General features: G+C 41.4%; 1 protein-coding gene and 1 long non-coding RNA gene across 2 annotated transcripts in view; one reads left to right on the top strand and one right to left on the bottom strand.

Annotated features, from left to right (window-relative positions):
- The window catches only part of DLG2 (discs large MAGUK scaffold protein 2), a 1,975,700-nt gene that overhangs the window by 1,941,582 nt on the left and 22,056 nt on the right, over positions 1–12,062 (top strand). The window lies entirely within an intron of this gene.
- On the bottom strand, positions 1,390–11,501 carry LOC134998293 (uncharacterized). Its single transcript, XR_010200583.1, has 2 exons — positions 11,272–11,501; positions 1,390–1,954 (listed from the first exon to the last, which is right to left on the bottom strand). It is a non-coding gene; the product is annotated as an uncharacterized LOC134998293 (long non-coding RNA).

Raw genomic sequence — 12,062 nt, 5'->3', positions numbered from 1 at the left:
AGTATGAGGCATGGTGTGCCTCATGTTGCTAGTTCAAAGTGAATTGATGGGTCTCCCAAAAATTGCCTGCCTTCCTGTGTGCTGTAACCCAGCGAAGAGTGACCTTGTAAGAACGAGCAATAGGTTTTCAACTACAAATAAAAGGACATTATTAGAGCTACCTGGAGACTTGGCTGCACCCACAAGACCTTGGCAAGAGTAACACTGTTTTACTGTAAGTAGAGTGTAATAGCAATGACGGGTCTACTATGGTGGATGACAGCATTATGTGATCAGTTTGTATAGCAATATAATATCATTTTTTTTACTAGCATATTATAATCCATACATTCAGGAGCTGTGATTTGTCTTTCATTTTTCGTTTTGCTCTTTTTCGCTATGCTTGACTGCGATCCGAGCAGCCATTGTATTAATTTCTCAGCCCTAAATATACAAGATGTGGGCAGAGCTAGAAAACCTGTAGCAAGTGTATTAAAAAAGTTAACAGCAGCACAGATTATTTCAGCTCAGCCAACAAGTGCATGTCTTTGTGTAGCATAAGAGGGAACGCCAACGTGTAGCCAATCAGAATATTGCAATGGTTGCACTGCACAGAATAGGGCTATGAAACTGGGATCAGTATGGTTTGCCGACGGACGGAATGCGGGCAGTTAGAATACAGACAGCAGCATCCCGTCCATCAGAATCCCAACAGCCCCCCAGTAAGGCCCATAACCCTCCTCTGCCCCCTTGCCTAACCCTAACCCTCCCTTGTGGGTGCCTGACCCTAACCCCCCCCCCCCCCCCCTTCCCCGCTGCCTAAACCTAACCTTCCCAGCCCTGCAGCCTAACCCCTCTTCTTTTGCCTAAACCTAACCCCACCCCTCCCCCGTGGCAGGACGCCAACACCTCCCGCTGTGAGGACAATCGGGATGAAGGCTGTCGGTAATGTTACGCCTGCATCCCATGCGGCGTCGGTATCTCGACGCCGGCATTGCCTCTTACTTTGGGATCCTGGCATCAGTATATCGACCGCCGGGATCCCGTCTGTCAGGAAACTAACTGCTTCCCATGAAACTAATGTGCGGAGAGTGCGCTTTCTAATGCCTCTCAATATGAGCAACGTTCAACTTGCAAATATGCTTAATCCTGTTTAAAAAAAAAAATCTGGAAATCTATAAACACATTATATAATTGAAATGAACAAAGATTATTGGGTGAGAAACGCTTAAGGTCATATCCCACCGTCCCGCCGTTGAGATGTTGCGACACTCAGCAGCCAAATGCGGAAAGAGGCAAATACTCCAGCAGACATCTTTAAGAATGTTGCTCCTCTCTGCTCAACATGCAATACAGACAGAAACAAGATGAACGAGGCCAGACAACATCAAGGGACGAAATGTAGCAATACACAATATCTATATATTTAATCGGCTAAGCGATTGTTTTGTGAGAGCAACTACTCCGAAATGACAAAACAGATTTTTATGGTTCAGGTGGCATTGGATAGGGTGTGTGATGTAGATGTGAAATAAAGTCGCAGAGTTTTGATAAGTGGTCAGGTTGTTGAGGAATAACGCGTCAAAGATGTGATTTGTTCGCATAGAAAAAGCATTGAGTGAGGGACACACCCTTTTTTTTTTTTTTTTATCAATTTCGAGCAGCGGTTAACTAGTAGATGATGAATCCTCCTACCAGACTAGAGTTTACAAGTATGAAACTCATTATTTACAGTAACAGTTCAGAAAGATTAGTCATTTTTTTAAATTCAATCTTACAGTTCATGTTGTCATAACCACCAATCCCCTGATTGGATCAGGTGTAGCCCACTACACATTACTGGAGACATTAACTGTCTTTTCTACATTCAAAACTCTTTGCCAACGTGGTGCCATCCAAGTTAACTCTTGCATCTTATGTTCTAAGAGCTTGATTTTCAAGGTCATTGTTTTTCTTCAAGGTCACCCTCATTCTGCTGGGGAGCAAATATAGAAAATATCATTACATTTCCGCAGACTAAATTTTTCCATTGACACTGACAAGCAAGGGATCCAGATCTGTATTCTGCAGGGTCTGTCATGGTAGTATTCATTTCAACTCCACTGACTTCTTCCTTCCTCTTCTGCGCCTCCTCTTCCTCTCTCATTTGCTCACTCTCTGGGTACTGCTGGGCAGGACATCCCCGGATTAGGTGATGACGGTTATGGAACGAAGACTCTGAGTAAGTTCCCAGGAATGGTCACTACAACATTTCTCGTTTCTATTCTTTCTTCCCATCCCCCCTCCCCTTATTTTAATTTAAAATTCTGTTCATTGTTTTTTTTTTTGTTTCCCAAATGACCTTCCCCACCCAGCATGCACAGACGCCAGTTTTATTTGTTGCCCACTAGTGAATGCACAAACTACTGTATATGCGCTTTCAATTTTACCGTTCTGCATGATGATAAGGTAGAATTCCATTTTGTCTATGGAACTGTCTAACGTGCTTGTTTTCTAACGCCGCTTTTAGTTTCCTGTAATAGTTGGTTTTGTGAGAGTGATGGCTTATTAATGTACAGAAACACGTTTCTGGGTTAGATCTGTTCTTTCTGACTACTGTTGTTTTATTTTGATAAAATGTGTTCAGATCTGCTTATGTGAATGTAACCCAACCCATGGGGGTAATTATAACAATGTGACCCGGGGCAGCTGTATCAGGCAGCAAGGTTTGGGGCAGACAAATAAAGGCACTTAACAAAAAACAAAATTCTTAATTTGTAAATCTAAATTATTGCTGTAATTATAATATTATAATAATATTAATTTATTATAATATTGTATATATAATAATAATAATAATATTAATAAAAATAATAAAAACATTTTATTGATATTAATAAAATATAATTATTATAATATATTTATTGTAATATTTATATAATAGTAGTAATAATAATAATAATAATAATAATTATAATGATGATAATAATTGTTGTTGTTGTTATTATTATTATTATTATTATTATTATTATTCTATATATTTTTTGGCCAATCTGATAATGCCAAAATATTATGTTTGTCTATAAGCTGCACACAACTCACCCAAAGGGGCACAATGGTTAGTCACACCCCTGCCAACACCTGCTGCAGCTCCTCGGTACATTCTTGGCATGTGCCAGGTACATAGATGTCTTGACTGATCATGCAAGTGAAATGCTTCATTATCTTACAGGTATGGAAAATAAAGCTGTACGATTCTGCATCTTCATGGCTCTACTGTTTTTAGGTTTTTTTCTTATAAAGCACCGTGGAACAACATCTAACTGTATTTATTTTGATTAGCACTTCACAGAGCCAGATTATGCATTAAGTCACCTGGTCTCTTGCCCTGGGCACTGTCGACATAAATGGTCCCTGATTGCTATGAATCACTTTTAAGTGAGGTTTTAGCTTTGACAAATGGAGGGGGAAGCTGCCCAAACCAGACTTTTGCCTAGGTCTCCAGTGGGGTCTTAATTTTAACTCTGGCTCTACCTCTTGACGGTCACCACTACAACCTATCAATTCACTAGGGACCAATAATAGTACTGAGGCACTTGGATGAGAGCTGAACCAATATTCACCTAAGTGATAGAATTCATTAGGAATCTCCTTACCCTATGGATAAAGTAGTCTTGAGAAGAGATGCCTAAAATTGCTTAAAATTTGCAATAAATTCTCAAATATATATATATATATATATATATATATATATATATATATATATATATATATATATATATATATATATATATATATATATATATATATATATCTCCTAGAATATACAGGCATCCGCACAATACTGAATCTCCAGAGGACAACACGGTGGTGCTCAACTCCAAGGAATTTCGGGTTCCTGATAATAGTCTTTTGAAAAAAGAGGGCACTCACCAGCAATTTCTAAAAGAAGGTCAAAAGGTCATTTATTGATATATTCGTATGTCGACGTTTCGATCACATCCCAGTGATCTTTGTCAGGACAGCAAAGCAGTGTTGTGTGGTGACAGAGCACTCTGCTTCTGGTGCTCTGTCACCACACAACACTGCTTTGCTGTCCTGACAAAGATCACTGGGATGTGATCGAAACGTCGACATACGAATATATCAATAAATGACCTTTTGACCTTCTTTTAGAAATTGCTGGTGAGTGCCCTCTTTTTTCAAAAGACTATATATATCTCCTATATATTTGCCTTAGTCTGTGACTCTGTGCCCGTAACGCTGGGCGGAGTCACAGAGCTGGGCGGAGTCAACTGCATCTGCTGCAGGGAGCTACCCCATACCCAGTGCCAGCAGCAGTCTGGTGCAAGACCCTACCTTACAGTATAGGAGGTGAGGATGGCCACTAGCTGCCAGCTGCTGTGCCTGTCCTCTCCCCCCCCTCCCCCCAATCACCTGTGACAGCGGGCTGTGTGCGGTGCGGGTCCTGAAAAGGGGGCGGAGCTACGGTGGCACGAGGGGGCGGAGCTACACGGAATAGAGGGGCGGAGCTACACGGGACCAGACAGCTGAACAGTGGTGGAATCAGCATTGCAGTGACGGCCAGCCAGACTTGGTAAGTGGAGGGTGAGAGAGAAATGTGTGTGCGTGTGTGTATATAGTGGGGTGTGTGTGTGTGTGTGTGTGTGTGTGTGTGTATATATATATATAGTGTGTGTGTGTGTGGGTGCCACCCATAGCGTCTAGTTCCCTTCACAGGAGGGGGACGGCAGCGGGCAGCGGAGGCGGACGGGGGACACAGCGGGCAGCAGTGGCGGATCTTGCCACGGTGCGGCGCCCTCCGGATGGGCATATAGGTTTAAACGGTACACACTATTGGTTGTTTCTTTTTCTCTTTTGCATATTACTGTGATGATATTGGTCTGAGGACCGAAGATTCCTATCTGAGATAAGTGCTTGTCCCATGTTTTTCACTAAATATCATTCTATCTCCCCACCGTCATTTTCTAGGCATTATTAGGTGCTGATTACTTCTATTTTTTACATATATATATATATATATATATATATATATATATATATATATATATATACACAGTATATACATATATATATTTTTTTTTTGGCAAATACCATTGACTCATCGCAAAATCTCCTGAACCATAAGGACAAGGAACTTGAAATTTGGACAGTATCTTGCTTTTGTGATGTAGGCCAGTGGTTCCCAAACTTTTTTGACTCATGCACCGTAGAGTATCAGAATTTTATTCACGGCACCCCTAGGCCATAAAATTTTTATGAGAAATTTTAAAATAATTATAAAATAAAAAATTGTGTTTATATGTTATCTTTAGGTTCCGTTATGCGGTGAGGGATAAGATTTGCTTCTATTTGTCCACATATTTTATGATTGACAGTCACCAGCACTGGTTTTGCCTATTACATTGACCATAAATAGTTTTGATTGGTCCTGGACCACCAATCCAAGGCACCCCTGCAAGTGTTCTGAGGCACCCAGGGTGTCTATGCGTACAGTTTGAGAACCACTGACGTAGGCATCCACTCTGAATTTTTTTTTCACAATTCCACACACAAGGTGGTTAAAAGAGGTGAGATAATTCCCCCCTTACAGAGGAGAGTTATGACAGTCCACTGAGCAGGGGCTATAGAGAATGCATGGTGTTGGCGAAACCAAGTCACAGAGGGAGGAGGACACAATGCTCTGTTCCTGGACTTCCATGCAGTGGCATTTGCAGAGCACTCCATTATTCAAATAGGTGAGCCACATCAACCGCCACTCTTAAACACTGTCAAACATTGCTGAGTGTGGCTCCCCTATTTGTGTGATGGACTGCTCTAAAACTGCCACTGGCAAGGAAGTGCAGCCTTATGGTTCAGGTGAATTTGTAATGAGTCAGTGGTATTTGCCTTATATATATATCAGATATAAGTATCAACCTATTTCCAGTCAGGAGAGGATAATGTCTCAGTTATCAGAGGTTAACCTGTCACTTGAACTAAACATTGCCGAACCTCTCAGAGAGCAATAGGTGTTAAGGAGAGATAGATATTTTGACAAATGCATTAAAGGAAAGCTTGATAGTCAGCAACTGATTATCTGCTGTGTAAAGGGTACCAACAGCTCTCCCAGTGACCTTAAGTGTTGTTCAAAACTCTTTACCTTTTTACCTCAAAGGAGGACTCCTAAGGAGAGTGAGAAGCTAAGCAAGGAGACCTAGGGCCCTTTGGAATAGAGTCACCCTATTCCTGCAAACCATACATATTTAACATACAGCGGGCGGAGCTTGGCCTGTCGTCCCAGCATTTACAGCACTGAGCAGGGCAGCATCAGAGGTAGGACGGGGTAGAGAAGGAGGCGGATTATTCTCCTCAGCGCCAGCCTTTTGACAGCATCAATCCGGGGAAGTCTCGCCCGAAGGTGCGGCCTGACAAAGATTGGCAGCAGCGGGTGGAGCATGTCCTGTTGTAAGTCTAATTAGTTTACAAGAAAGTCCTTCAAAATAAAGTTATACGCATGGAAATACTTGAAATTCTGTATGAAGCACAGGTATTCAGCTATTTTTGTATAAACTCTCAAGTTTGAGCGGGATTTAGGCTAAATTTCAACAGGTCATTTGACCATGTTCAAGATGGTTTGGACATGGTAGAGACTGTTCGATGATACTATATTGTATTTGTAACATGTTCCCCTGCAACCAGTGAATATAAACTTGAACACAGTAATGTAACTTTTACATACATTATTAAGTATAGACTATAAGTTCCGATAGGTAGAACAGTCCAACGTGTTTTTAGTTTATTTGAATGTCATAACTGCGAGCTGTGGAGTTTCAGGTTCGACCGTCTAATTTGTACAAACAGCTTAGCACAAATTAAATTCTCACCATGGTGGTTGATATTTACGATATTGGTACAAACCAAAGTTTGCACTTATGAAACTGGCCCAATTCAGCCATAAAAACAATCACTGTAACTTTGCAACTAGTATTGGCTGAACCAGTACTCCAGTTGTGGGGCATAGCAGACCTGTTTACAGCCAGTGATTTCAACATGAATGCCAAGAGGAGGGGTGGCGATGGCAGGGCAAGGAAGAGTACATAATGGAAGAGGGCCCGTGCTTGGGAGAGCTTACAATCTATAAGGGAGGGTAGGGTAAGTCAGACATGGGTGACACAGAAGTGTGAATCAGTGTGTAGTTACAAAAGGGTGGTTTAGGCAGAGACTGGGTAGGGTTTGGTAAAGAAACAGGTTTTGAGGGATAGTTTGAAGCTTTGCCAAGAGATGTCATGTCTAATAGGGAGAGGGAGCTCCAGTTGTGAGGTGCTGCACGGGAAAAGTTCTGGAAGTGTCAGTGGGAGGAGGTAATCAATTGGGATGGGAGGTGGTGGTCAATGACAGAGCAAAGTCATTGAGCGGGCGGGCATGTGGAGGTGGATAAGGTTAGAGATGTAGAGGGATATGATGTGGGGGGTGGGCGATAGGATGGGGGGAGAGGGCTTTATATGTGAGTATGAAAGACTCTATACAGGAAGGGAAACCAATGCATGGTCTGGCAAAGAAGGGAGGCAAAAGCTAATGTCACTTGTGAGACTGGTAAGACACTAAACTCTGTCTTAGACTTGTTTAGGAAAGCGCTGGAACATCCAGGAGGAAATGGAAGAAAGACAGAAGGAGATGCAATAGAGAAGAGAAAGGGAGAGGTCAGGGGAGGAGAAGAGATGTATATCTTACTTTCAACATCATGAACTGATGAGCTCACCAAGGGAAGAAGAGAATATTGAGAAAAAGGGCCAAAATCAGAGCCTTAATGGGAGCTAACAGAGGGACCTATAAACAGCAATTGATAAACTGCATGCTCATAAATATTCATTTAACCTAAAAAAATGGCTGCATTATTGAGGTGCGTCAGATATATCACTGGTCCCTAATGAATGAGTAGGTTGCCATAGACAAAATGGCTTCCCCTATAGGTGAGCTGTGTGAGCTACTGTAGAACTGAACCAAATAACGATAGTTTATGGGATATTCTTTGAAAACTGTATAAACCCACAAATATTAGCACTAAAAGTAAAGGTAGTTGCTTACAAAATAAAATCCTTTGGATATATATAGCCACTGTAATAAAAGAAATATACTTACTCTTTTGGAAATTACAAATATCTTGTCTGATTAATGGTTTAATGTTGCTGCCGTTGGTTTTCAGTTTTTTGACAAGGTACAGAATATACGTGTAATGTACAGGTAAGTGCGGCAATCCAGTGGACATAGACGTTGCAAAATTCAATTTACTGACAGGACAAATTATATAGCGCTGTTCACTGAGATAATGAGTTACACTGCAAACAGGTGCATGTCTGCACTATAATGCGTATAGCAATCAGCAATTCATTTATCTAGTGCAAGTTACACAGTGAAAGTCAGTGTGTGGTTGTTACGGGTTTTAGTTCAAAATTTAATTTTTAAACAATGCAGTTAAAAAATTCCCACGAAGGTATACACAACTTTCAGACTCTGTAGTGATGGAATAGATCAGTGATTGGCAACAGGTGACCCTGGGGCCACATGCGGCCCTCCGAACCCTCAATTGCATCTCCCAACACCTTCCTGCTTTGCTGTCATACTGTACTTGTTTGTTATAGCTTGTGATGCTTGTCTAAAAAGCCTGCTGATATCTTAAGTGTGTCTATTATTATTATTATTATTAATATTATTATTATTATTATTATTATTATTATTATCCTGTATTTATATATCACCACAAGGGGTCCAGAGTACCTTACAAAGTACATAAACAGATACAGTATGAGCAAAACAAGAAAGGGGACTTACAGTACAGTATGGAACATTGCAGGACACGGTCATGGTTTAGAAACATTGCTGCATAAGCAGTTGTAATACTCAAAATAAGCAGCAGGGTGGCAGAACCACAGGGTTAGATGAAATTGAAGGCAGTGGGGAGGAGATAATGGTATACAGGAAAGAAGGAAAAACACGTGAGGGCAGAGCACCCTGCTTGTGAGAGCTTACACTATAAAATGGAGGGGCAGATAGACAGGGGTGTCACAGATGGGGTAGACAGTGGACACAAAACAGAGGGTAAAGATGAAAGATGGGTTTGATGAAAAAGTGGGTCTTGAGAACTTGTTTTAAGTTTTGTGGCGAGGAGGAGAGTCGGATAGGGAGAGGAAGAGAGAGAGAGAGTTCCGGTGGTAGGGAGCAGCACTGATGTAATCTTGGAGGCAGGAGTTTGGAGAAAGTAATTACTGGGAGAAGACGCAACAATAATTTGTATAGATGAGTGGAAAGGTGGGAGTGTGAAGGGAGATGAGGTCAGAGATATAAATAGAAGAGGATTGGGTGAGGGCTTTGTAAGTGAGTGTGAAGTTTTAATTGGGTTCTGAAGGGGAAGGGGAGCCATTTTAATTAATTAAAATCAATTTCATTAAAATCAATTTAATTGATTAAATTAAGTTACTACTGAGTTTAAGAGTAATGATAATAGTAAAGGAATAGACCAGAGGCTCTCAAACACAGTCCTCAAGGCATCCCAACAGGCCATGTTTAGGTATATCCATGTCTCAGCACAGATGGCTAAATCAAATTGACTGAGTTACTAAATAAATCACCTGTGGCCAAGCATAAATAAAGTTAAACCTGGACCATTGGGGTGCCTTAAGGACCGCGTTTGAGAACCTCTGGAAAAGATAACAATGTTAATATTATTTATACAAAACTATTTAGAATTTTGGGCCAGTACTTAAAGTGATGCAAAAGTCTTCTATTATTGTCTCTAATGAACAAAAAAAAAAGTATTACTGTTAAAAAGAAAAATATAATTCGCTCAGTTTAAAAAACAAAATTAGAATTAGTTGTTAAAAACATTAAAAAAAGACACTTTTGGGGGTAAAAACTTATTAACATTCTTCTAATTTGACCAAGTTTACAAAACCTGACACAGGGCGATGATCGCAATTATAGCTACTGTACTGTATTTTATCGTCTTCTGAGCTGAAAACAACACACACCCCTTTCCCCAACAGCCAATCACTGCCACTCCGTGAGTGAAAGACAACACCATGTCCATGACACCTAACGAATCATGGCATCAGGGTTTAACTACCCTCAGGTTTACCTAAAAACCTTCAGTTGCCCTTCTTTTCATAATCCTCTTGATTTGGAGTTGGGCTTTAAATGGGCAGCACTGCCATTCATACCATGGGTATGGCTATGCAAGCCTTTACAACTGTGATGATGAAGATAATAATAATAATAATAATAATAATAATAATAATACATATAAAACCAGAGTCCTTTTGTGATAAGAACAATTAAGAAGAATATGACTCTGAAAATGATGAGACTTTACTGTATTACCAATTATAACAATAATTAACGAAAAAAAGACACTGATGTGAATAGTGGTCCCAGCGCCTAGAATACTTGGTAAGAAGAAAATGATGAAGGTAGTAACTCTTTGAAGAAGAATAAGCACAGACAGCATAAGAGGGTGGGAGGAATAGCCCAAGCAATGTAGGGCAATTTATGGCCAGACCTCTTGACGAGAGGGGCGGCAGTACTTGAGAAAAGCCCCGTGTATAGCACTGCACAATATGTAGCAGCTTACTCTCATTTGCCCTGGCCACTACCATTGACCGATCCTCCAAACCCGATTGGCTCTTGAAATACAGATCAAAGGCCTGGATGGGTCTTTAAGCCTATAATATATATGTAACAGTACCAGGAAAACTCTGGAACCGATCAGGATATTCTGCAAACATCTGAAAACCTGTCAAACTCTTATCGGCCTGGACTTGTCCTCCCACTGGATCTGTGGAGTGTACCTGACCTCCCACTGTGAGATTGGCAGCACTTTCAGCAACACTGGCAGCTTTACCTGTAAGAGTGGCGGCCGTTATGCCCTTATCAGAATACAGAGTATAGTCAGGGAGTTATGTAGTGATACGGAAGCGATAAACGAGTGAGCAATACTATAGCTGAAAAGCAGAATTTATTACGTTATCCCGGGAGGAACAGGTAGCCTGGGCAACGAACGAGTGTCATTTAGATGGCGTTAAGTAGTATCAGCCTGCTGATAACATTCAATATAGATTTAAGTAGGCCTGTTTGTAAGTTGTTACAACGCCATGTTGATTACTTTTCATGAAAGTTTCCTTTTAAGCCAAACACCTGCTCTACCGGCCTGACATTTCAGCCGTCTCCGTAATAAACGCCAATATCCGCAATCCACATCAAACGCATCGTGATTGCACATGTTTCTTTCTCGTATAATTAATCCTAACTGATACTCACTTTTGCTGGCAGAGTTATTGCCTTTTTAAACTGTGTCTCCTGTGATCTTCGTGGAACCGGTAAGCTTTCATCATCCTCGAAAATAGGTCAAGATGCAGCTTTTCCAATTAACTGTAAAACATTTCAGTAAAAAGGTGGAGCGTTTCTCCAGAGAGCAGAAATAGGCTGCGCAATGTGAATTCAATTTCCACAATGACACATAGGAGACCGGGACAGGCCGCCATTTCTCAGAGACACGCAATCAATTGTGAGACTTCTATATTCACTTTCAGTAACGTAGGCAGCGGCAGGAAGTGCTGCCACCTAGGGGATTCCTGGTGGCGGTGAAATGGAACAGTTCTTTGTGCAAGTTAGATAATACAGAAAAGCAGATAGAAAACTGACTGGATAAATTGGAGAGGATTGTACTGCTGGTGGTCACCATCATCAACAGATATTGGCTCGGGTTTAGGACCAGCAACGTCAAATAGCAGATATGTTAATGCACCCTTATTGTACTCCACCTAAGCTTGACCATCCATTCCCTCCCCAGTTCTGCCTCTCCAAGGCATTGCCGGATTAAATCCCTTATACCTCTTTCACACCGCACAAATAACCCGGTATCGATCCGGTATATTGCCGGGTTGACACGGGACGCTGTGCGGTGTGACACGGGTCGCCTGACCCAGTAATTCAACCCGGGAATAAAGTTGTGTTATCCCCGTGTTGAATACCGGGTCAGGGGCAGTGTGAATGGGTTGCCGGGTCGATGCGACCCAGGACCCGTTCACTACATAGGGAGAGGCGGAGCA

The sequence above is a fragment of the Pseudophryne corroboree genome, chromosome 2 (genome assembly GCF_028390025.1).
Source record: "Pseudophryne corroboree isolate aPseCor3 chromosome 2, aPseCor3.hap2, whole genome shotgun sequence".
Lineage (NCBI taxonomy): Eukaryota > Metazoa > Chordata > Amphibia > Anura > Myobatrachidae > Pseudophryne > Pseudophryne corroboree.
The sequence above is the reverse complement of the archived record's forward strand: the minus strand, read 5'-3'. Positions and strand labels throughout refer to the sequence as shown.